We start from the raw sequence: 27706 nt of genomic DNA on the forward strand, positions 1-27706 counted from the left end.
CTGCAAAAGTTCTTGGTCCCCAAAGGGACAACAAAAGGTCCCAAAAGGGCCTGCCACATCCCGTTGCATAGCAAACAAGCAGAACAAAGCCACGTAGGGAATCTGACAAAGAACCATGAGCACTTGCAGCTCAGCACTACAAATGTCATTCAAGGTCGCACAGATCTCAGCAGTGTGTATGGTTTATGCTGTGGCTTCCTGAAGAGTGCCTTACTTACCAACCTCTTGGATATTTTGAGATGGCTGTCCATCAGCTTCTCCTGGCGAAGTGGTTCTGCTTTATGTAAGTATTTATATGGTATCAGAAGGAGACAGTAAATAGGAATGACTTTCTAAAATATTAGCCAAAATACTCCCTTGCAAAAGAGAACTTGGCTTCTAGTTGAATTCCCAGGAAATATTTACACATACTAAACCAATGTTAATAGAAGTTGAAAGCATCTTACAGTCTCGTCTCTCTGGAAATGGTTTAATTTTTTTGATGGAAGGCAAAACATGAGTTTTAAAGCTTCTTCAGATAGAAGACCTGAGTCTGTGTTTTCATATTCTGGATCAATATTTTGAGACTTGCACTCTTGATTAGAAGAATGTTGCTGTTATTGCCTCCCATTCCTAGTAGTACACATCCGTTCCTAAATTTTTTCTTGGAACCACTGCATAAATCCAGCTATCACATAAGGTTTCATGTACACAACAGGTGCAAATGCACGTTAAAGCTTCTCCTATAAAAACTTATTTTCCTTTCCAGCACAATACTAAAAGCATTGCCTTTTTCTTCAGCTATTAACTGTTTCTTTCACTTTCTTGAACTCTACCACATGTGGAAAGATAAATTATGTATTGATGTTTCCTCTGTTTAATAGCCTCATGAACAAAGAGGCAGTGATGTTGAAGATGGTGCTTCTGGGAGAGAAGGGACATCACCAGTAGAGCATTTTGAATCATGGCTCTCTTCTGGGTGGTTTTCTTGAAGTTAACAGACTTATCACCACAGAAGCACACTGCCAGAAAGTGCATTCTGCTGATTGCTCCTCAGATTGGAGTAAAGGAGAGCCATATGCATCTATCAGTATAGTTTTCCTGCCAACGGTACAGCACAGCTAATGGTCCTTTTCTGTCTCTGTCCCCCTCCCTTTGCTCCTTCATATATTTTATGAGACCATACCATCCTCAGTGTTGATGCTTTGTAGCTACTCCTGTACCTGGTATCATTAATGTGCCCATAAAAACTATTCCCCCAGTAGAACTGCCCCAAGTAATGCATCACTGGCAATTTCAGCCTCGGGTGAGCAATCGCTTTACCATAATTCACTGTGCTGTGCACAATCATACCTACAATAGGTTACTGCTTTATTGAACACTTCAAATCCCTCAGCTATAAATGGCAGAATTTTCAGCATTCAGCAGTCAAACAATACTCTGTTTCTCTCCTCTTCAAGCATTATGTTGTGAAGGCGAATTAATTTTAGCTAAGTTAACAAATACCATAAGGATAGTTCCCTCAAGGTATTTTGTTATTTCTTATTTGTTTTCTTATTTGAAGTCCTCAGCCAGAACAGAGACCAACTATGCTGGAGGCGGTACAAATAAAGGCAAATTGTTTATTAAGATGTGCTACCGCAAAAGAGAGACCACAGAGTTTTAGGCTTTGCTTCAAAAACATACTAACAATGTCAATCATCATTTGGTCCACAAACTAAATAACACCTATTGCAGTGGGACCACCGCGTTTCTTATCAACATTTAAACACTAAAAATTTATTTCATGTTGAAACATATAAAACCCCAAACATTCCACAAGGCACTATTTCACCTATCTGGATTTTTGATCAGAAACTAGCAGCAAGCCAAAGACGATCTTAATAGAAAAAGTAACAAAATTTTGCTAAAACCCATGTAGATACTTGGGGTTTGAGAAAATAGCATAGAACATCAGAATTTTATCTTGCTGAAAACATTCTACATATGATGTTTGGACAATTTTTTAGTGAATTGTATGCCTATATATAAAAAAAAACCCACCAATATTTTTGTCCAAAATAAAATTCCTCCTATCCAAGAATAACCCCCCAAAAAAACCTTTCTAGAAGCAGAGTTAAAATTAGGTAACCTCAGGGGTTTTTTTCTACCCCTGTTTAGTATTTGGCAGGGGGTGGGGGTAAAAATGTCTGAATTTTTCAAAATATTTCATTTAGGTCACTTCCAAAAATTCACATGAAAAGGCCCACAGAAAGACTCACAGTTCTAGTTGAGGAGGGCAAGCACTCACATTTTGGTCAGGAGCTCCATTTTTAACGTATTCAGCAGGGCTGGGATATATGTCGATTCTTTCCTCTCCTCCCTCTGAAAAGAACCGTGCTTACATGTCTCCTTCCTCCAGAAGAAGACTCAAAGCAATGGGCATAGTCTTTCCCACTCACCATATTTAATGGCTGTTTAAGGGGTCAGTGAAAAAGGGACCTCCAGCAGCACCTGGGGTACTACAATGCAGAGAGCATCACACCCAGAATGTCCTAGCCCAGGAGTTACAGAGCACTCTGGAGACGTGGATAGCAATCTAGCTGGGCAGAGGACCAGACTGATACCCAGTGTTTCAGATGAAGGTTAATGCCCTTATCTGCAGGCTACCGGCCTCTCGACCTCCTGTCTCTGGCATGAAGTCTTATATTATCCCTGCTTTTATTACAAGTACACAAAATAGTCTAAGGTTGCAAAAAAATCCTTTAATCCCTAAAACTTTTTCCTTATTTTTCATTCATATTTCATTTATTTGTTTATTTATTTTTCCATTTTGATTAACCACACGGGGTCCTAACCCCTGCTTTAGGAGCTGACTTGGGCAAAACAAAAGACTGACACACACAATTCTAGCTATAGAGAACAAGGGAAGAGATTGCAGTCCGTTTCTTACAACCCTGCTCCTCAGCCTCATTCATCTCTTCGTGAAAGCTCAGTCTCTGTCTCACAGAACAGTTTAAGACTCTTCAGCAGTTTACAAACTGGGCAGCCACTATCTATTGAGCCCACCCCAAGCAAGAGCATCTCACAGCAAGGCTTCGTAAGTATTAACTGTAACCTCACTCTACTTGCTTGTTCCTCCAAAGAGACTGTTCAAGGATGATTTCCTTATCACTTACAAAACTTGTCTATGGTTTGTTGGGTGATTATGCAACGGGCACTGGTGGACTTTGAGCACATGAAATATTGTGCCTGTCCTTAAAAAATATGTAGGTACCTTGTGTCCCGAGATAAAATGGAGCCTCAGCTCTATCCCATACACATAACAGAGTCAGCTACCTTTATGCATAAAGGTATTTTTATGCATAAAGCAACTTCAAAAGCCAGGCCAGATATATTATCTTTGTGGAGCAAAGGCTATTGGTGGCAAAGAAATAGTCTAAGTGTAAAGCCAAGACATAATGTAGAAAAAATGGCGAAACACCATCAGCAGAACAAAAGAGGGGTAACCCAGCTTCCTTCCAGTTCCTGCCTTAAGGCTGGCTTCTGCGTTTTGGTCATTGGCTTTCAATGGAAGGTGAAGTAACTAGGATCTCTCTTCAAACACAAGTGTTAAGGACTTCTAATTTCTATTCATTCATGAGCTGTTCCCTTCTTCCTGCTTCAATTTTGTGCATTTTTTCCAAATCAGATTGTAAGCCAAATGACACATCCTCTTGTCCCTGTAGAGAATAGAGGTTTTAAGGTCACCTATGGCATATTAGGATCCTCTCCCTGTCTGCAAAATAGGAAGAACCTCTCTTGTTACAGAAAGTAAAGATGAACCAGAGTTCCCAAATGCAGATTTTGCTCTAAACTCTGGATCTGGGGTAACATGTGGGAAAGGAAAATTCAAGAGTCCTTATTCTAATTGTTCTTTTCTACCCTACATGTCCACTCTGCGCATATCTAAGAGTCTAAATTGCTGTGACAAGTGGTTTTACATGTAATGCTCAAAGCACAGGTCTGGCTCTCATTTAACCAATATCACATTTATAAAAGTATTGAGGTACTGAACTCTATTTTAACAGTCATCAATGTGACAGCTGATAACTGTGTCATGATGCTTTTTGTCTAATTGTGCAAAAAAAGGGCAAGGCTAAGTGTTATGAGTACCTCAAAAGTGTGGAATATATAGGGAAACACATAGACTAACAAATCCCTGAACTATGAGAATTAGCTATCAAAAACATCAGTGAAGTATTTGATTGTATTTTGCTCTTGTACTTGAAGATAAAAGGGAAGATGTTATTTTACCTGTACCAGCAAATGTAACACTGTAAAGAACAATGTTCACTGCTCAGTTCAGAGCAATGTTCTGTACTATTTTTCAGGTTGAAAAGTACTTTGCTCCACAAATAGCTCTATTTGAGTGAATGCTAAGGTACTGTATCCAGTGCATAAAAGCAATATAGCTAAGCTTCATGGAATTAACCATTAGGAAAACTATAACACTTAAGAAAGCACCTGCATACATGATTTTTTTTTCACTGTATATTGAATAATTACTTCCTGTTAACTGTGCAAAGAAAGAAATACAACAGAACAAACATAGAATTGGTTAGGTAAGTGTGATGGTTTAACCAGGACAGTTATACAAGTGTGGACCCTATCAAAATTCATGTGAACTACAGCTAGAAGTCTGAACGCAAATCTATTCACACTTTGTTCCTCTCAATTCCTAGAGATCCCATACCCAGATCAGTAATTCAGGTTAAGTATCAGTGAAAACTGATCAACATTTATTACAATACATTTTAAAATTATGGGATTCCAAGAGATTCATTTCACCCATCGCCATATAAAAAAATAATTTCACAGAGTTTCTTGCTGACCAGTTGCTTGTCTTTCATGTGCAACATGATTCCACCTATCAGGGAACCACAGAGGGAGAAGTTGTAACACCAACACAAAATGCACAATCCTACAGCATGAATGCCTAGTTTACATTAATCTTCAGTTAAGGCATATAGTTGTGTCGCCTGCTTAGCCGTGTTTCTCTGCTCCCCAGGCCTGCCCTACCTCCTCAGCACTGTTGGGTTTTGTTTGGGGTTTTTTGAAAAGCCAAGAAAATGTAAACAGACTTATTCAATGCAACATTAAGGGCAAACATTTACAACCCACAGAGAAAATAAAAAGTTAAGGTTCCCAGAGCAATATTGATATTTGCCACACTGAACACACTTTACATACAACTGTATATGCATGTAGTGCTACTAACAATGTTACATAATATAAATCACTCAGCATATCCAAGTAATTGTTACTATGGGAACTTTTATATCTTAATTTTCCTGACTTTTTGTATCTATATTGTTTAACTGTTGCATTAGGAGGATTTAAATTTTCACATTTGCTTTATGTTATAGTTTTACAATGTACTTTATCCTACTCCAATACACTCCACTATCGAGACCGCTGAATATGGAGAACTGGGTATTTTGGGATGTTTTTGCTAGATAAAGTAAACTTTAGGAGATTTCACAAGTTCTCAGTGATAGTTAACTGGAAACTGGGAGTTAATTATCAATAAAAATTTGGGGCATTTCTGTCTAAATTTGTAGACACCATTCAGAAACTCTTCTAAAATATAAAAAAAGTTCAGAATGTGTGTTCTAAATTCTAGCAATAAAAGTATCTCAGAGGTAAAAGATTGGACATACCAGGAATTCAAATTTCCATTTAACCATCAGGATTCATATAGATTAGTGTAAAAAGAGAATGCAAAATGCTACTAGTTCATGCAAAATAAGCATGCAAAATTCTTTTTAAGGAAGAGCTACTATACAGAATCTGCAGCAAAAATACCCAGATTCAACTAGTTACAAAATGCTCTGAAAAACAACAGAAACCTGAAAAATGCCAAACCAAATGCCAGGCCATTCATATATCTAGGAAGCTAAAACCATATCACTGTGCTGTTCCCAATAACAAAGCACAAATTCACGAAAAATGCATTGTCTTAAGAACAGAAAGAAAAAGGAACTATCACCTGTAGAAATCCAATGATTAAGTCCATAACGTTTATGAATACCCCCACAAGTGACTAGGCTATCCTGCTGATAGTTTTTCAAGGCTGTCACTATGAATGACTTCTGTTTAAGCAGTTAATAAATGTTCTTCTGAGATGCAAAAGCCAAACCTGTAGTGGACTAGGCTCTCATACAATGCAAAATAAGTTAATATCACTTAGATACCTTCACAGCTGATTAAGCTGACCCATTTTACTGCTCATCACAATGCCTGTTCTTTGTCTCAGTTGCTGACGCAGGAACTGTGTATCCACAATACAAAGTTTGATGAAATCAAGCACAACAGCATTACAACAGCGCTTTCCCTTCCTGACACCACTTGCAGTTTTCTAGAGACATCCAAAAACATGGGCAGGTCTATCTCCCCACACTTCAAAGACACGATCCCAGGAGGCCTCTAGGGTGTCTGTTAGCTGAAGTAATTGCACTGGCAGTGCAAGCGTGGAGGCCCGCAGGTCACCACAGCTGGGCTGCTGAAATGCTACTCACCGCGGCTGTGATGCAAGCCGGCTCACCACCTCTACATTGATCTTAGTTTTCAGAAGGGAAGCAGAGGTAGTCATACTCCACAACAGAAAAAACACAAACTTTTCTGCAAGTGTACTTTTTTCCCCTCTCTCTTCATAAACATTGTCCTGCTTCCCTTGCCCACTCGTTCCACATTGATATTTGGCCAAAGTAAATGGCTTGCTGTAACAACTGTGCTGCTTACTTGCCTACTCGCTATTCAACAAGAATAGCAATGTATTATGACCTGCAAATGCAAAATGGAATTGTGATTTTACAAAATATTCCAATGATCAAAAATGCAGCTAAGCCTCAGCCTGTTGGTTCAGTGTCCATAGCAGAGGTCAACACTGTTCCTTCCCTTCAAAGGCCTCCATCTATCTTGCATGCCTCTGTATTTCTCTTTTCCCTGCTCACCAGTAAAAATTCATAATGAATTTAAAGTTTCAGACAATAACAGTCATATAAAGAATGGGGAACGAAACACAGGTCCATCTTATTTTCCTCTCAAGCATGAGAAAAATCCCCTGCCTCACAAAGGTGACAGGCTGAGCAGTCATCTGGCAACTCTTCTGGAGTCCAAAGTAATGACTGTCTTAAGCTCATTTTCTTCCTTACTCCAAAACTTCAGCCAAGGCTGCCAGGTCTTCCCAACACTTGCTAAACTAGCAGTCGCTTTAGAAATAATAGATATTTTCTACAGGATAAAGCTGAAATTATACTGCGTGTCTTTTCATTTTAGCAGTATCCTACATTTCTCTCAGGTCTGAGGTAGATTTTTTTTGTCTCACAATATTGGTGACACTTTGATAAATAGTAAGAAAGATACTCTGTTCTTCATTTTTGATTCTCCGATTTATGAGCCACTCCGTCATCTAGAAAGCTAAACATCTGAAAGCCATCTGCTCACAGAGAGCACTGCTAGGGATTCCCTTAGAGCTAATACTAATCCTGCTTCAGGGGATGGATCTTTCTAATCCCAAACCCTAAAAAAATGACCATGGAAGTATATCGTGTATCCCTAAATTAAGTGAACATAAAAGGATCCAAACTATGCATGAAATACATGCAGGACAAATGACACTAAAGTTAATATTTTAATTAAAACTATGGTGTTTTACTTTCTCTCAAAACTCAGGTTTTACTCTTTTCCCTGATAAATCCTGTTGGTGTGCCTTCTCTTCATCTATTTTGCCTGATGAGGACCTTTGAATTAAAGGAATACAAAATGAGCATCTTTCCAGCACTAGACCACATTAAGTTTGGCAGCGTGTTCTTTACCAGAACTCCAGCACTGAAAGCTATTTCAGTTTCTGTAAGAACGGAAAACTATAGCTGGCATGACCTGCGACAACTGCAGAGGAAGCTCGATCCACATCTATTTTACACCATGTCTGAACTAGTAAAGTACCATTAGCTTCAGTGGATTTACTCCCAGTGTGTGGCCGTATAAGCAAGAGAAACAAACACACAGTGATAGGGTGCTCTAGTTCAGCAAAAGGAATCCTTGATCAGAGCTAAACACAGCTCAGTCAATGAAAAAGGAAACACTAATATTTACATATGCTTTTTCCCAGTAGTTATGAAACATAAATCCAATAAAAATATCATTTATCAACCATTTACTGCAAAATAAATTACACATGTTATAAAAAATATAGCTGAGTTTTAATTTAAATTATTAATGATTATGGATCAGACCAAGAATATCTTAATTAAATCAGTCTGCACATACTGTTTGACTCAAGAGTTTAATAAAATATACTGGGTCTGGCTGGGATGAAGTTAATTTTCTTCATAGCATCCCATATGGTGGTGTGTTTTGGATTTGTGAATTTGTGTCTGAAAACTAAAACAGAGTTCATAACATACCAGTGTTTTGGTTATTGCTGAGCACTGCTTGTACAGCACCAAGGTTTGGGTTTGGGGGAGGGGGGGGGAGTGGGGTGTGCGTCCTTCCTTTTTCCCACTCTGACCTTCCCATGCAAGTAGGCTGGGAGTGATAAAGAAGCTGGGAGGGGGCACAGCCAGAACAGCTGACCAAAACTTACCAGAGGGATGCTCCATACCGTATAACCACATGCTCAGCAATAAAAACTCAAGGAGAGAAGGCAGAAGGGGAAAAAAATAAGGCTACAGCATTTGCCTTCCCCAGTAACTGTTATGCACAATGGAGCCCTGCTCTCTGGGAATTGGCTAAATATCTGCCTGCTGATGGGAAGTAGCAAGTGAACTCCTTGTTTTGCTTGTGCTTGCAGGTCTGCCTCACCTGTTAAACTGTTTTTATCTTGAGTTATCTCACTTTTGCCTTCTGATTCTCTCTGCCACCCTGCTGGGGTTAGCAAGTGAGTGACTGGGTGGGGGCTTTGCTTCCAGATGGGGTCAACCCATCACATAAGAGAAAATAAACACAATAAATAGATCTCACCTCATATACAGAGTACAGGCAGACATACGTGATTCTAGATCCCAGCTTTTAGACTAGGAAGAGTTGTCTACAGTGATCAAGTTATCTGAGAGTGGAAAATAGCAGAGAACCTGTCCAGCCAAGCAGGAAGTGAAAAACAGACTCTCAGTGTCATTCATCAAATCCATCAAGTCTGATAAAGGCTTAAGGAGACAATATCTACTCCCAGGCAACTTTAACCATTAAGAAAATTAATTAGTGACAGACAGAAAACTAGAACTAAGTGCAGAGAATGGTAGAAACATCCAAAGCAGGGAGACAGTTTTCCCTGAATATTAACATACTGATAAGGAAAAGGAGAAAACTCAGAGGAAATAGTTTAAGAAGAAAATGTAAACAATTCTCAATTAGAGAATTGATGCAAATGCCTTCACTTTTGGACGGGCAGAAACCTTTGTTAAAGAAAAGCTGTGGCCACTGCTGGAGGGCCTTAGGCAGGAGACTTTGTTCCATGAGCACCTAATCGATTAATACAGTAGCCACACATAGAGTATTTGTTACTTCTCCTGACAAGTTTTGCTCTCTAGTGCACTTAACACTCTGGGACCAGAATCTTCCAGCAGAAATCAGACTGGCACCTCAGAAACTTCTTACTCTCAGTTTATTTTATTGTTATAAAACAAACAAACAAACAAACAAGAAAAACCAAAAAAAAAAAATCACCAAATGCTGAGTGCACAGCAACTTGCATTTACACATAGGCCGAGGTTCTTACGCATGGCTGATGCACATGTATCATACATTCAAGCACATATTTATTCAGATGTAAGCTACAAAAAGGATAGCACAGTAAAAGCAGAGAGCCCACTTCACAGTAACAAGTAAACACAGTAAAAAGAAACATTTATAATTATTTCTTCTGCCCCAGTGATAAGGAAGCTATCAGGCTACTGAATTCCATCATTTCAATATCTAAATCAATAAGGGGTGCGAAGGAGCCCAGAAGGCATGTCATGCACAGGGGAAGAGCAAGAACAGTCTTGAAAAATGTTGCATTGTTTGCTTGGAGTGGCACATGATAATGAACAAAAACAGAAAAAGCACTAGAGACAATTTTGCAATCCTCATATTGAAGTCTGGCACTGATCCATTGCACTGCGTACAGTGAAGAAAGATAATACAAATGTGCATAATTGAGTGTCTAGTGAAAAATTAATATTACTACCTAAGAGTTGCCCACTTATCTCCAGTAATGAATTCAGGCTTTTCATCACCTGCATTTGAAAGAGAAAATGAAGGTAAGAGTAGGGTTTGGGGATTTTTTTGCCTATAGCTTATCTTATTATGCATCTGAGTGTGATTGAGCCTGTGAATGTACAGTCATCAAGCAGAACAGAACTGCTGAGCACCCACAAATAGTGCTGAGGACCCACAAATACTGCTGAAATCAATAGGAACTGCAGGGATATTGTGACTTTGAGAAACAGCTCATCTTTCTTACAGAGCTTGCTTACGGGTAGAAAGGCTTGCTCTGAAGCCGTATAAGATTTCAGTACGGGTGGGGCTTGTTCTGTTTTGTTTTATTTCCAGAGGACAAAATCAGGCCAGACAGGCCAAGTCCTGGGGCAGTGTGAGAAGAAAAGAAAATCTCTGTCTCAGGAAGATAAGTAGAGTTCAGATGGATCCTTGAACCCATTTGTGCCCACGGGTAACTGACCCACAACCAGAAGAGTTATTCTATGTGCAATACATTACTGAACACTGCAAATTTTCAGGCCCAGCTGAGGTTCCCAATGAGAAAAATCCTTCTGTTGGCTGTTTGCACGTGTCAGCCTAGCTAAGATGAATGTAGAGCTTTTGGCATTCAAGGACAATGCAATGAAGATATCCTACCCAGAGCATTTTAAAGCTTGTCCTTATTCTATCTCCTGTTAAGCGCTGCCATCAGAAGGCATGAGTGGTGCATAGTGGTCATAGCACAAGGGTCACAAGCACTTTCAAAGTCAAAAGGCCAGGACGTGCAGCCTATCTGCCTTCATCATTACTACTAGAGGTTGACACATCTCAGTATTAGCTAGATGAGTGCAAAAAAGAAAACATAACTGGCTTGTTTAAGGAAAGGTCCTTGTTTTAGAGTGCAAGAATTGTAGTTAGCACTGCAAAACATGTGGCATCATCAAAGAAGATGGAGACAAGAGGGAGGTCAAAGATCTGAAGACATTACTTTGACTGTTTTCAGCAAGTTCTGGGTTTGGATTCCATCCCTTTCCTGGCATGGGGCTTAACTGAGAAACAGGAACACAAAATGCAGTAGATCTAGACAAGACAAACAGCTAGTATGTGCCTCAGGCAGTGGAAAGTGGCTGTCAAAAAAACCCGAAAGGTCACCTTCAGCAGCATCCTCAAGATGCTCTGTTGAGAGAGAAGATGCAAAACCTGGCAATAAACTCAAACTGTTCTGAAGAGAAAGGCAACAATGGGATAGACAATTAAGACCATCACCTGCAAAAAATGTCTAATGAGGAAATTAAGAGTAACTAAAATGTCACAATACTCAATCTGCCTTATGTGTATTGTGTACAATGGAAGATAGGAAATAAACATTCTCCATGTACTGCAAAACTTCTAAGAGTTGTCCAGGAAGCCTACAAGACAACAGATAAGAAGCACCATTTTAAGGTCAAGAAAAATATCCAGCTCATACAAAAAGTTTCAGATTTTTAATTCTGAAAAGATTTTTTTCCCCACCATTTATTTTAAATCAGTATTTTCTGATGTGGGAAACCATAATCTTACACATTACAATGTATTAGGCAGCGTGCAGAGGACAGCGCATTTCAAATTTTTGCTGCTTTGAATTTTAACGCATTAGAGCTTGAATATTATCAAAAATCTCCTTTTTTGTTTCTTAAGACATCTAGTTTCCCCTCTGCACTTCCCCTATACATTCCTGCTATTTCTCCAGACCATTTTAGGAAAAAAAATAAAGGTGTCGATATAGAAATGAGCATTGCATCATTTCTTAAATTAAAAATCCAGATAGTTAAACCCAGCGGCTCATTACCACTCTTCTGTCATAGTGTCCTTGTCACACTGGTCCTTTGTCCCTGATTAACTTTAGCAATGTCCCCTATTTTCCTGCATCAGAATTTATAGATACGATTAATATGCAGAACAAATGCATTTAGAAGCGCACACCACCAGAGTATTCTGGAGTAATGTACTAAGATCCTATGTGAAACATCTGATCAATTACTGTTTAATACCGAATATTTAAATTTACCCTCATTTCATGAGTGAAGACAGCTTTTTCAGAAAAGCTGGTATTGGTTTCTTTTAGAGGAAAATAAAAGTGGATCCCCAGAAGACCCTACTGAAAAGATGACTTGTATCAGGGAGCAGCAAAATCCAGCGGCTCCCCCTGGGGTGGGGATTCCAGCAAGGCCCATCAGCCAGGGCCCACCCCACCGCCCTGGCCAGGAGGGAACTGGGGGACCCCCAGCCCCAGGCACTGGGCCCTGGGATGGGGACGGTCCAAGGGCAGGCTGGGATATGAGCTGGGCCCATGGCTGGGCAGGGCAGGGCAGGGACAGTCAAGGCTGGTGCATCTCTAGGGCCTTCACAACTTGTTCAACAGCACCAGCAAGAGCTGTACACAGGAGCACATGGCAGTTTTGGGTTTAAGTCTTCCAAGACAGTCACCTAATAAAATTGTACCTGCTGCTTTTAAACCCTGCAACATCTAGCTAAAGTTCTTCGCATGTATTTGTTTTCCAGTATAAGCAGTGCATTGGTTCACAACAGCTTCACTGAAAGGCAATGTCTCATTGGAGAACAGGAGTAGAAAAACAGCTGTAAGGCTCAACAAGGAATATACAGGCTGCTGAATGAGGCAGGTGATTTAGCAACAGCAGACACAAATAAGGCCAAGGTATTCAATGTCATCTTTGTCCCAGTCTTCTCTGAGCTCTGCCATGACTCTGTGATTAGTGAAAGGGGCCATGGAGATCTACCAACACTGCATAATGACTCAATTAGGGGTTACTCGAGAGAATTCAACTCACATAGGTCCATGGGATCCAACAGGCTGTATTCAGGAGTGCAGAGAGAGCTGACATCCTTGCAAGGCTGCTCCCTATTACCTTTGAAAGCTCATGGAGATCCGAGTGGTCCCTCGTGACTAGTGACAGGCAATTGTATCCATCTTCAGAAAAAGCCAAAAGGTAAACCGAGGGAACTCCACGTCTCACTTCAATTGCTCGAAAAAAATCACAGAGCGTGTCTTTTTCAAGCATGTCTCTGGGCACATGAAGTAGATAAGGTGACTGGGAACAGTCAGCACAGATTTACTAAGCGTAGATTGTCCTCTAGGATAAAACTACTAGATTTATGGATGAAGGAACAGTGGATGTCATTTACCTTCAAGTTTAGAAACGTGCCTGACTCACAATATTGTTGTATGCAAGTTATGATGATAAGATCTGGATTAGTGGGCAATTAGAAGGGAAAAAACTGCTTGGATGATCAGTGTCAGAAGACAGTAGAATAGCCCATCATACTGTATCTGGAGGCTAATAACAAGTGGAGAACCAACAGAGGTCTATCCTGGGACCTGTCCTTTCTAACATATTTACCAATGACTTGTAGGAAAGTAGTTGCATGCGCTTCCACCAGGTTTTCAGACGACATCAAATTAGGAGCTTAAAAGCAGGACTTCTGTTAAAAGGGACCTAGACAGACTGGATGAATGGGCCTTTATGCATTTCAACAAGGACAAACTCAAAGTCTTGCACCTGGGAAGGAATAAGCCATTGCAACAGTGCAGGCAGGGGAGTGACTGGCTGGGAAACAGCTCTGCTGAAAAGGATCTCAGTTAAACAGCCAGCAGTATGTCCTAGAAGCAAAAAAAGAGTCATGCTATCCCAGGGTGTATTATCAGAAACTATTATCATAGCTAGTAGATGAAAGCACTTGGTAGAGCACATCTCAAACACTGCATCCAGTTTTGGCCCCTCAATACAAGACAGACATTAGTAAACTGGAGCAACTTCAGCAGAGTTCAGAGAATAGCTAACAAGATGGTCAGAGGTCCGGAGCATTTTTCGTATTAGTAGAGGCTGAGCTAATTTAGCTCGTTCAGCCTGGAGTCAAGAAGGCTTCAGAGGAACCTAGTTGCAGCCTTTGAATATCTGCATGGAGGTCACAGAGATGATGGAGCCAGATTTTTCATAGTGATGTATGATGGGAAGAAGAGAAACAGCAAGCTTGAGTTGAAATAAGAGATTGAGACTGGGTAAAGGGATTATTTTTTTTCACCACGAGGACAGAGAAGTATTGGAATAGGTTACTCAGAAGCGTTGCATCGTCTCTTTCCTTGGAGATTTTAAAGACAGTAGATAAAGCCCCGAGTAACATGGTTTGACCTTATAGTTGACTCTACTTTGAACATGAGGTTGGACTAAAGACCTGCCTTATGATGCTATGATTATATTGTCTGTCTAGTACAGGTCTTGAAATCTCTCTACGTCAAGGCTTCTTGCAAGTACAGTCATGAGTCCTACAATTCTTTTCCAGAATATGCTACATCATATATCCCCTTGACCAGTCAAAACTGGCAATCACAGCTGAACCACAGAACCACAAAAGTGTTGAGGTTGGAAGTGACCTGTCAGGATGTCTAGTCCAATCCTTCTGCTCAAGCTGGGTCAGCTAGAATTGGTTGCCCACAAAAAGCAACATATGCAGAGAAATTTTTCACTCACTCTGCTATTAAATAAAAGTTTTCTCCTCTCTGGAAACCCTTGTGTAAAAAGAAAACCCATGGCATCCAGTGACTTCCTCACCTGCAAATACCAATACAGAAACTAATCCATCTTCTCGTAACAAAAATATACTAAGCACTCCTAGCACAAACTTGGTCAAGTCCCAGGACTGTGCAGGTCTGATAGAAGATGAGTAAAGCAAAGACAGATATATCCTACAAAACCAAAATGGACCTGGTCTTTCCAAGTTCTGATTTAAGTGTCCAAGCAAACTTTTGAGGGCTTACTTTTAATCTATTTAAGCCTCTGCAAGGTATGTGGCTGAAGCTGAGAACTAAATCCTTCCTAGAGCAACCAGAAATAGTGCTATGGTCTGCTAAGTTGGAATTCTCAAATGCTGTATAGCAGAGTAGATCAGGACTTCACTGAAACTGAAATGTTGCCTAAGACTTGATACTCATTTGTGCAGTTATCTTCATATATTCTGAATGATAGTTTCTGCCTGCCTTAATATAGGCATAGAAGAAAGGAAGAAAGCAATTAATTAAACAATATGGAAGCACAGCTAAGGCGTTTCCATGAAGTTATTTGGGAAGGTGAATTTTAAATATTCTGAAGAACAAAATTATAACTTGCTACATATTGAGACAGTATATTTCTCCTTCAAAAGGGTTCATACTTTCTCACATCAAGTGCCCAATGATATCCTTAGGAATGGATTAACTTTTAATTTCATGATCTCTAGTCAATATTTCATCCAAAATAGGCAGAGTTATCATTGTTTTTTATTAAAGACCTGGAGATCTACACATTTGCTTCCATAACTCAGGGGCTATAATTACAATTTAGATGTCAGCGAATTGTCCTGGATCTAGCATGTAATATTATGTTTCCTAAGTGAATTACAATTAGCTTTATTATACTTCTAGGACTCTTCGAAGGTAGATAAGTTCCCTAAGGTGTCACTATATTCCTGGAAAAATCTTACCTTAGCCAAACAAAGACTAATCTCTAGCATTTATGGAGTTATCTCTCTTCTTCATTATAATAGAAGTTAACTGTACCAATAAAGCAGTTTATCTCTGCTCCTCTCCTCTGGGCTGCCAGTAGAACATGGTATTTATACGCCTTTGTCTCAAAGAGGATATATCTGTTCTCCAACAACTCACATTAAGATAAAAGGGAATTGATTTTCAAGAACATGAAGGACAGAAAATTAATCAGAAATAGTCAGCAGGGATTTACCAGGTGCAAGTCATGCTTGACCAGCCTTATTGCCTTCTATGATGAAATGAAGGGACCAGGGAAGAGCAGTGGGTATGATACACTTTGGCTTTTATAAGGCTTTTGGCACAATCTCCCACAATACTGATTTGGAAGCTGAGAAACTATGACCTGACTGGACTTATATATGTTCAAAATTGGCTGGACACTGGGCTCACCATAATCAATGGCTCAAAGTCCAATTGGCAGTCAGTAACACAAACTGAATCACAGAGTTGTTTCTGTGCCTGACATCATTCCCTATCTTCATCAGCAACCTGGGTCACAAGGAAGAATGCACTTACCAGAAAATGTGAGGACAGTACTAAACAGAGGGGAAATAGATACACTGAGTGCTAGAGTTTTGATTCACAGCACTCTTGAGAAACTTGTGAACCAGGCCAAAAGGGATTTCCTGAAGCTCAATAAGGAGAATTGCAAAGTTCCACCTGGAGAACGATAACCTTATGCACAAGTACAGCTGGAAATTGGCTGCCTGAACCACAGCCCTGATGAAAGGACCAGGGGCCATGGTGGATGTCAATGTGACTATGAGCCATGGTGCAGTCCCCCTGTGAAGGTGTCAAGACAATACTGGGTTGCACTAAGAAAAGTGTAGCCATACGGTCAGGGGAGTTACTGCATTTAAGAGGCTGTATCCGGAAAGCTGTGTTTGATTTGGGGCTCTGCAGTTCATGAAGGATGCTGAGAAGTTGAGGAATGTCCAGTAGAAGGCTATAAAGAAGGTCAGCACTTGACCCACTAGAAGAAACTGAGAGAACTGGGCTTGTCTAGCCTGGCAAAGAGGGTGATCTAATAACAGTCTACAGCTACATGAAAGGTAGCTACGATGACAGTGGAGACCTCTTATCAGAAATACCGATGGCAAAACAAGGGGCAACAGGGAATAGTTGCACTTAGGAAGACTGATGGACATGAGGAAAACTTTCTTCACTAGATAGTTTAGCGCTGGAATATATTATTCACATAGGTGGAACCTCCATCCTTAGAAGTTTTCAAGACTGGCTAGGCAAAACTACAGCTGACTTGATCTGGAGTTGGTAACAGTCCTGTTTCAAGTAGAACAAGGGACTAGATGGCCTCCAGGGGTCACTTTCAAACAAAATTTTAACGATTCTGTGAAAATATGTGAAATAAATCACACTGGTCAATGTAACTTGCTTTTTATGGTAATGCCTAGAAGGGTTACGAAATATGGCCTTTGTTCATGAAGCACCTTGAAGAAATGTAACCACATTTGAGAAAGGACTAATCCAAAATGGCAGGTTCTCCCTTTACATTACCTACGTGAAGAAACAATGCTAATGGTTTAGGACAACACTTCACCTATTTAGGAACTGCATGCATTCACTGAATTACAAACCAATGCCAAAAGGCAATTTTTCACAGGCAGAATGTGGCCTAGACTTTCCTCAGAAAACAGCACAAAATGTTGTTCCCTTTCTATACGCTTAGATGTATTAAACACTTTTTGTTTGTATAAATGTGGCACCTTCAACACAAGAGTGCCAAAAGCGTCTGTTTATTTGTCTGCAAGTATTTGCTTAGAGAAAATAATCATGAACATTATCCCTCCACTTTTTGGCAGCTCTCCCATACAAGTATTTTTTATTTCTCTTAAATGAGAATAAAAATAGACTACCCCAGGAAAAAAGACTTAAAGAATTAATGAATTACAAATTTTAAAAGTTAATTTAAATCTGTAAGAACATAACGAGATACTGAATTTTGCTCATGTTTTTTTCAGTACAAGTACGGCACAGTGTTGCATTCCCACTGCAATGTAATAAACACGTACCACAAAATTTGGCTTCTCCTTCCTGACTACGAAGGAAACTCCTGGATATGATGCCTGCCTGGACAAGCTGTCTGTTAAAAAGCCTGCTTCCTACCATGCACATTAGTTAATATCTGTATATTCCAGTATTATGCCAAATGCATAAGTGGTTTTGCCCACTACTGGTTAGTGAATTCAAATAACAGAAAAATAGAAATTTATTTGTAAACTGCATTAATTGGTGGGATCCACCTTATCTCTTCAGCAAAACAGTTTTATTTTTTAATCACTGCAGTAAGATTGAACCAACTCATCTTTAACAAAGCCAATGAGCTACTTAGTACTGCCACTGCAGCCATTTGGTCTTACTGATTTCAGTGGTGTATCTAGCTATATATTGAGAGTATACAGGGATAAAAAAGCCAATTTGTAGCAGAATTATAAAATATAATAATAGTTTAGGGAAAAATCCTTGGAAGAGAATACTCAGAATTGGTAAAACGATACTGAATTCACTGCATATGTCTATAGTAATAAATCAAAGAAAGGCAGGGCAAGGGCTCAAATACCAGCCTACACTCATCTATAACATTTAACTGCTAACATGTATACTCCATCAACAGCTGGCAATTAGTACTCTCTCAGACACTGGGAGATTTAAGTACAGTCTGTAGGATAAGACAGGTCAAGGACTGTGTGTTGTGAGTGCATAAATACACTATGGTCCATTTTATTTACTACCGTGGGCACAACCCACATGTCTACAAGAAAGTTGCTAAGGACAAACAGTAGCACTGCACTCTCCCATGTCCCAAAATAAGAATGAGTACCAAAACCACAGATAGCATCAGGCAGCACTACTGCAACCAGTCTGTCCTTACTCCAGAATTACTTCTCCAGTGCTCTTTACTCTTCAGCATACATTCACTATGACACTTTGTTGCTCCTTCAAGGAGCAATGGGTACATCTTGCATTCACTATTGTAACCACAGCCCATGTAGACGTTCTTGATGAATTCAAAACGCAGAGCTTGGATACTGCTAACAATGCAGCCACAGCAAGAAAGAGCCAACCTCAGGCCAGTGGGTAGAGTTTTTAAACAGTTTCCATTGTGGCTTTTCTGCTGCAGCTCTAATGCTGACAGTACTTGAGCTAAGCAGCTTTTAGCTAGCTCAACTTGTTCACCACAACTGCAGCTGTTGTAACACAGACATACCACAAAGTTCAGCCCTCAGAAGCCCTAGGGATCTTCAGAGAGCTTCTCTTAGCTGCTGACTGACCCTGGAGTCCAGGCTGCTTGGAGCTCACAGGTGGTCATGCACAGAGCAGCCCACATCCTGCTCTTGCCCAACAGAAGCCAGGGTGATGTGCAAGCCCCAACAGGATTGACAGGGACCCCCAGTGGCATCTCCCCAGGCCCAAACTGTACTGAAACACTGAGCACACCCACAAGTCAGCCCCACAAGTGAACAGGCAGGGGCAAGATTCCCCTCTCTACCACACCAGAGGGTTTTTCTCCAGTAATGCTGGGCAGGGGTGAACTGGTTTAGTTTTAAACATGTGCACATGCAGTCATACAACCTCAGCAGGAAAGGCGTGGAGTATCTCCCAAAGCAGAAGATCCAGAACAGGATGGTGTACCTTAAAAAGTCTTACAGTACCCCTACCTAAATCCAATATGCCTGGGCAGGTCCGATTTACAACAGACTAAAGGCAAAACAAAATTGCCCAGGATATTGATATGAACACTCCTTACTGATAATATTTCCAAAACCATAACAGAAAAATACTTCATGCTGTATAGTCCCACCAAATTCAGTAAGTGGTACACTCCTCAATTTAACTGCCTCAAAAACATCTAACCTTGCTAAGCATTTTAACCTCTGGTCCTAAACACTCCAAAGGGCTTTCAGGGTGGTGCTCGCGTCAGTAAGCGTTCTCCTGCAGTTCTGATAATAAAGGTTTTACTACTTTCATGTAAGAAGATAACAACCTATTGTGCCTCTAAGTTATGAGAGAACAGCAATAATGCCTGATTTTTTCATTTTCCTTCTAATAAAATAAAAAACTATGAATTCCATGCAAAGTTGGGGAAAAATACCCCACACCTAGGATTACAATTGGCATCACCATACTTGAGTAGCAGAGGCTACTGAAGAGCGTCACCTTACAATATTTAAAAAAAAGAATAAATAAAAGCTACATTTCACTTAGTGGAGATTGGTACTTGCTTCATTAAAAAAAACCCTCTTATTAAGCTGACATGAAACTGTTTTGTTAAAGCTTAAACAGCTGCCCTAGTAAAACATTAGTTTCTCAATTGGATCAAACTAATTTGACTTACAATAAGTGGGAAGAACGGTTTCATTAACATTATTGAATATACTCTGCACCAGACTGGATTTCTTTCTCAGCATCATGCAGAACTCATTAAAAAAAAAGAACTCAACCTTTTGCTCATAATTACCTTTGGAAGACTAGCACTTGAGACAATTTTCTAATTGCAGAAGAGGAACTGCACAAAGCTACCATTCAAATGTATCTATTAATTTAGCTTTATTTTCTGCTCAGCCTTCCAAAACTAATTATTTAACACTGAGGTTAGGAAATGGGAGAGTGAGCCTCAAGAGGGGTAGGGCAGAAGGTCTCTTAAAAAGGAGCTTTTAAGCCTTGAGGGGGAAGGAAGATGCTAAAAAATAACTAAAAATAACTTCTGTGGAATTGCATAAGGAAAAAAGGCCTCCTAGACAAGCCCTGTAAAGGGCATGCATCTCAGCATTGTTTTTGTCTTTACACAGATGTTTTATGACATTGGAGAGCTACATGGCAGGTGAAATTCACTGTTGATAAATGTAAAGTTATGCACACAGAAAAAGAACTGAGATTTGACATACAGAGTGACAGGGTCTGAGCTGACCATAACTAGCCAGAAAACATAACTCAGATTTGCTCTGTGACAGCCAGTAGCAGACATGAAAGCAATGACAGAGATCACCTCAGATGAAGAGAAGAACAATGTGCAAGGACAGAAACATAAAAGCAGTGTTTCCTGCTCTGCATTTATTACCTAGAAGGCATACTCTGACCTCATAGCACGCATACAGCAATGTGCATACAAGAAAGTATATGGAGCCACCATTTTAAATTAAATCTTAAAATAGGCTTTGTAACTGTAAGGAAACTACTTTCACACACTTAATTCATCATCATCTAAATGGCCAGCACAAGGTTCATACATCAACATTCCCACTGGATACCCTTAATCTGGATAGTATCTAGAGGAAAGAGCACTAGTTACTAGAGTAACAAAGTCAATTAAAAATTTTCCATTGCAGGAAGCACCGCTTACACCAAGTTTAAGACCCACTTTGTCTATGTTTAAAACACAGTCAAAGATTAAACTAAGGAGTCTTAGTAGAACAGAGGGGATCTCAGCAGCAACTCTGAGAGGATCCTCAGCATCTTCCAAGATTCACCTCTAAGTCTGCAGGTTGTGTAGTGAGCGATCTCAGTGTTGTCTTGCATACAAGAATGATTTCCCCTGCTTAAGCTAGCAAAACTCTGCACTACTGTGTGCATCTTCATAAATACCACTCACTGTTGCCACAGCTGCATGATAGATGGGAGGCTGCTATTAAGAAATGTATAAGTGCTCCTAAAAGGCCATTTTCTCTCTTCTAACTTACGTTAATAGCATCTTGATCTATGCATTTATTGACAATCCATTCTTGTTTCACTGCATAACTTCAAGTATTGGTTTCTTGATAATAGAAAGAAACAAGTTAATACGTAACATTGTTCATTACTAGGTGCTGCAGAATCCTGCAAATCTTTCAAAGGTTATTGCTTTCTTTAATGAACATATCTAAATTGGGCTTCAGTACTGGCAGCAGCGTTCAATACATTTAATAGCTACAGTAATATTACTGTTTACAGTTACCAAACCTGTTTAATCAACCACTTTCATGTAAGTATCAATAAGGCAGATGGGCAAGGGCATCACAGGAAATGCCTCTCCGATTTAAAGCTTCGAGAAGAGTAACTGTGATGGCCATGAATCCTGCAATAGGGAAAACATTGAGCAGTCATAAGAAGTACAGAGACTGATGAAAGTCAGCACTGTGGCTGGATGATAATGCTTGAGAATTCAGACACAATCTCACCAGAACACTGCACAGGAATCGTGTCACTCAACAAAGCATTGCCCAAAACCCACACAAATTATACCTTGTATCTTAATGGTCCAAAATCAGCACAAGGCAACAGTAACAATATACTACTTAAATTTCAGCAAAGAATTCTGTCTGCCTTAGGCAATCAAACTGGATTTATATTTTTCATTTCATCTTATTAATTCTAGTTTTTCTTTACCACATCTTTCATACAAACCCCAGGCAATCCATTCATAAAATAAGAATACTTGGACTGTCCCGTGGCGAGAACCTTGGATTTGCCTGGTAAAAATAACTACTAGACAGGAAGCCTATGGCTTGATGATACTTTAATTTAGTTTAACATATCTTTCCTTCAATTTCATGGCTGAATGGGCTCCTCCTTCAGACCAACATAACTGACACCAGAAGCAGACTGTTTCTGCCCAGAAACACACTTGGAATCAGCTAAACCAGGCCTAAGCATTTGATATCTTTCTCAGAGTCTTAAGAATTCACACTACAGAAAAGCACAGGAAGATTATTCTACAGTACTGAGGAAAGTAAGATTTGTCCTTAAAATAAATATGGAGAAAATGCCATTTAAGAAAAACCTAACTATAAAAAACCACCAAGGTAATGTCTTATGAAAAAAGCACAGGAATTATACCTAGAAAACCACACTTTTTATAGCTGCAATTCAACTAATATGAAGTATCTTAAAGTGAGGCTTGAATATAGATGGAAAGAAACAAGATTAAAATTTAAATCATAAAAAATACTATATTTTATGGTGTTACACCAGAATTACATCTAACAAAATAGTGAATTAGATAGTTTCACAAGCATAATTCATATGAAGATTTGCTCTATGAATCTAACCACAAAAAAACTTACAGTAGACCCTAAGTAAAAGTTTCTATTTTAAATTAAAGATTATCTGTAGCACCCAAGTGATTAAAAATGAATATTATTCAGACTTATTAAAGGAAGAATTCTATGTAGGATTAATACAAGAAACACATTTCAAAAGTTCAAATCCTTCATCAGTGAGCTGGTGCATAGCTGTCCCTCAGAGCAGTATGCACATGAACAATATTCTGTATGAACAGAAATGTTAGTAAATCGATATCATTATTTGGGAGAAAAAAATACTGGTTTTTCTGTAAATGTGTCTCCCCTTCCACCCTACAAAAGAGTAAAGACACAAAAAACCCCATGTTTGCAATAAATTAAAGCCCCAGATGGATCAAAAAATAATTACGATATTAATCTTCCCACATGTACAGGACCAAAGGATTTCTTAGCTCTGAGGAAGCTAAGAAAAGATCTTTCAGTCTATTAACCTCTTGCAGGGTGAAGAACACTAAATGCCTGAGAGGCAATCAAGACAATTTATTTGGGCACCACTTTCTGACAATCTTAAAGCACATTTCTACTCAAGGCACAGAAGTATCTATTAAGTAATGGAGTTTCCAAATCTTATTCCTCCTCTTTTTTTTTTTTCTTTTTTTTTTTTTTTTTTTAATTTTTGCAGGTCTCCTAAGAGCTTTCCCCACACTATCTGATATAGTGGGCATTTGTTCACTTCAGCAGGATGCAGATCAGGCTCTTAATCACATGACCATGTAATGTAAATATTCACCATTAAAATGGTGCAACAATACTGAGCCTGATTCTCCTCTTCCTAATTCCTAATTTTGTCAAGTCCAGCAGAGTGCCAGTAAATACTTATAATTCAGCTCCACAAAAAGCTGACCTTTGTAGGAGTCTGCAGAAGTCACTTGTTGCTCACAAATTCAGGGAAGAGCATGGTGGTCACGCTAGTTGTTTCTGTGGTGTTAGGAGTGCTTTGGAATGCAAGAACTGGACAAAAGTAGGCAGACACTCATGGTGAGTGGATGGTCCTGCTGGTATGAAACAACCCAAACTGTCATCAAATACTAAACACTGTGGAAAATTATTAGGAAGAATGGAGTGCGTAGTGGAGGTGAGGGCAGGTACACCTCTCCTGGAGGTCAGAATGGCTTTCTGGAGGTGGATATGACTGGTTGAGTTTATGAGCCATCCTGATGGAGGGCCAGAAGAAAAAGTCAGTCTGGCGCAAGGCTCAGGAAGAAGTTGCTTTAGCTCCATTTTCATTTGACAAATCCCTTGTTATTGCAGGGGCCTAGGCTACAAGAGGGCAGCATCATTTGTCTCTTCTGCTCCCTCCTTACGGCACGCTGTAGGTATCATCTCTTGTGTTACAGGCATTCAGCTCCCTGGGAGACTGGCAAAGTGTATAGGTGTGAAGTGGAAGAGTCCTGAGGCAGATGCTTTGTGGGCACTAGTAGAGGAAAAGCTTTGCTGTAAGCTTCCTGCAGTTCTAGGGACAGTGGTGTTGCTGGGTCCCAGGTCCTCTTCTCATCTTCTGTGTGCCAATGTAATTCAGAACAGAGAACTAGTTTGTTTTACCTAAACCTCTGAATGCTACTTTTTCTCAGCCTCACAAAGAAATACAAACTGTCATCTTGGATGCTGGAACACCTCTCTGATGTAAAAGTATTAGGGCAGATCCAATGAAACCCGAAAGAAATAAATCTGCAAGTCCCATTGCCAGGCTCTTCAAGCCATTCAGTCTGTAGCAGTAATATGTTATATGTCACCCAGGACATCCAGGTAAAGTGGATGGTGAAAACCACGCTGAGACCACACTGAAAGGAATCCTTTTCTTTTGAGTATTTTTGCCTTCACTTATCCCTAAGAAAAATCCTTTTGAATGCTGAGCTGGGACCAGAGAATGATGTTGAAGAGTAAGGTCAGTAAATCCAAACTTCTTAAAGAAGAAAGAGAAAACAGAGGTAGCATCAAATTACTCTTGGATAACAACATACTTGACATCTATGGAAGTTTCCATGTACTTGGAAAACAGGGAACACAAGCAGAATTTGTAAAACACCGAGGCATCTTGCTGTTGCTGCCTGGCCCATGGCAATGGTAGCTGTAAAGAAAAGCAATCCCAAGGCTAAGACACAGTCAGAAGACTCAATAGGGAGGTACTGTAGAGATCAATCAGACAGAGCAGTGTCTACTTGTCACCATTTCTGTACTGGTAATAACGTCAAAATACTACCGGCTCCCTGCTAACCCCTTTATTTTACCATGCAACCTCCAAATCAGGCCTTTTTCCATATGCAAGTAATATAAATGCTTTCTGATAGAACCATGCCATAAGTCCTTTCTATACTCCAATTTGCACACCTACCTGGCGCCTACCCCAAACTTCTCAGAGGTTTTTGACCCCAGGCTTCAAGCCGTTAGTTCTGACTGAACCTCAGCCTCAAATTTTCTCCAAGTGCTCTTCACTCTGCTCTCACAGGTCATGATGGGCCTTAACAGAACCCCCAATTCCCTGCCTACGTTGTGTGAAAAAGAAGAAGAGAGCAGGGAAATTGCAGTTGCTCCTTGCCAGCTACATGGACTCTCCAGACTGCTCAGTTCTTTCTGTTCTTCTCTTTTGTGCCCAGATGAGAGCACAGCATGGGGGAGGGAGGCAGAATGAGTTCAGCATATTGCTCTGGCAGACTTAATTGGATGCTTCTGCCGCTGAAAGTGAGCAAGTAAGGTAGCAGAAGGCACTTAAAAAAGGAAAAGAAATTGAACTACACAGGCTAAAAAAAATTGAGAGACAACCTGAAAGTCCCAGTCCCAATCAACATCCCAAACACTTAGAAAAACTCAAAACACTGACAAGCTACCCACCTTAACCAGATATCCAGGAAGCAAGGGTGAAACTTAGGTCTTCTCAGGAGCAGCAGTCAGGCTCCTGGCAGGACACAAGAACATAGCCAGAGGCAATAAATACTTCATGAAGGGCTTTCCACAGAGATCTGCTTTCGTCAGTGCACAGAGAGCAGTGCCATTCAGTGGCCACGGTGCCTCTGGCAGAAAAGGATGAGAAAAGAAATGCCACCAACATCCAAGAAGACAGAAAAACCCCCACCAATTAACAGTGCAGAACTAAGATAACTGGAGAGGAATGCTGTAGAAGCAGTGTCCTGAAAGCTGATTAAGACACCTTCTTCCACTGTGTGCTGAAAAGCAGCTATCTGGCATCTTCAACAACATGCATACAATGGTTGATGCAGATAGGACTTTCCAATAGTAAGGCACTGCTGGTCAGATGTGGCATTTAAAAAAAAAAGAGAGAGAGAAGGGGGGAGGAGCGTGAAGTTCCATCATATCAAATATTTCTGTCTCATTGAGTCTGTGAAGATGACATGTACATTAAATTTCAATATGGCATCTAAAATCTGTGGGGAAGGAATGATTAAGAGAAGAAGGATCTAAAAAGCACAAAGAAGAAAAAGGTTAAATTTTTGTACAAAAACTGAGCTTGCTAATCCCTGTGCAGAACACAGAGTCTTCGGTAATGATAGCAACAATGAAGTCCAATAAATCAATGCATGAGACAACTGGTGCAGAGTTTACAAAATTTAGACTAAAAAACAAAACACACAGAAATTACTAAACTTCCCCTGCAAAATGTTCACCATTTAATACCTACAAAATATGCCCCTGAAATTTTTCTAAGCCATATTTAATCCAATATCTATGTTGTGTAGCATTGCATCTTTAAGAACTTCATTTTGCAATTTCTGCAATACTAGTTTCTACTGTTTTAATTAAACATCAGCCTTGTAACAGAACTAATCTCACTTTTCTAAAACAGTGCACATCAATATGCTGTATACATCACTCATTTCAGTCAGTCAGAAAGTTGGGCAGCTGAAATGTGAAGTAAACATTCATTTGAGATAAAACTGGAATTGGTAGATTTACATTTTAGTCACAATGCTGCTCTTCTGTGATCTTCTGCTAAAAAATACTAGTACTCTGCCCATTTTCAAAAGTATATGCTTCATTTGACTTTTAAATTTACCGGTGTTTACTCATGTAATTCAGAAATAAAGAACACTGAATGACACAGGAACACTCAGAATAAATTCAAAATAATTTCTTGGTAGAAACTTGTAGAGGAATACAATTCTAAGAATGGTAAGTGCCTCAGTATTTGTGGTGGGTTGACCCTGGCTGGATGCTGGGTGCCCACCAAAGCTGCTCTGTCACTCCCCTCCTCAGCTGGGCAGGGGAGAGTAAAACAAAACACTTGTGGATCAAGATAAGGGCAGACAGAGATCACTCACCAACTACTGTCTTGGGCAAAACAGACTCAGCTTGGGTAAACTGCTGTAATTTATTACCAATCAAATCACAGTAAGTAACGAGAAATAAAACCTGAATCTTAAATCCTGTTAACCCCACCCCTCCCTTCTTCCCAGGCTCAACTTCACCCCCAGCTTCTCCACCTCCTCCCAAGCAGCGCAGGGGGATGGGTAATGGGGGTGGCGGTCAGTTCATCACACGTTGTCTCTGACACTCCTTCCTCACACTCTTCCCCTGCTCCAGTGTGGGGTCCCTCCCGTGGGAGACAGTCCTTCATGAACTTCTCCAACATGAGACCTTCCCACAGGCTGCAGTTCTTCACAAGCTGCTCCAGCGTGGGTCCCCTGCAGGGGGTTCAGTCCTTTAGGAACAGCCAGCTCTAGCGGGGGTCTCCCATGGGGTCACAAGCCCGGCCAGCAAACTGCTTCAGTGTGGGCTCCTCTCTCTCTCCACAGGTCCTGCCAGGAGCCTGCTCCAGCGTGGGCTTCCCAGTGGGTCACAGCCTCCTTCAGGCACATCCATCTGCTCTGGTGTGGGGCCCCCCATGTGCTGCAGGTGGATATCTGCTCCACCACGGACC

At 40.2% G+C, this 27706-nt stretch overlaps 1 protein-coding gene and 1 long non-coding RNA gene across 3 annotated transcripts in view; one reads left to right on the forward strand and one right to left on the reverse strand.

Moving 5' to 3' along the window:
- Positions 1 to 27706, reverse strand: part of ATPSCKMT (ATP synthase c subunit lysine N-methyltransferase) — a 107101-nt gene that overhangs the window by 35495 nt on the left and 43900 nt on the right. The window lies entirely within an intron of this gene.
- The window catches only part of LOC308061717, a 32757-nt gene continuing 5141 nt past the window's right edge, over positions 91 to 27706 (forward strand). Inside the window, exon 1 of the long non-coding RNA XR_013927330.1 lies at positions 91 to 27681. This is a non-coding gene — a long non-coding RNA (uncharacterized lncRNA). The remainder of the gene's footprint in view (positions 27682 to 27706) is intronic.

This window comes from Falco punctatus (genome assembly GCF_963210335.1).
Source record: "Falco punctatus genome assembly, chromosome: 3".
In the NCBI taxonomy this organism is placed as follows: domain Eukaryota; kingdom Metazoa; phylum Chordata; class Aves; order Falconiformes; family Falconidae; genus Falco; species Falco punctatus.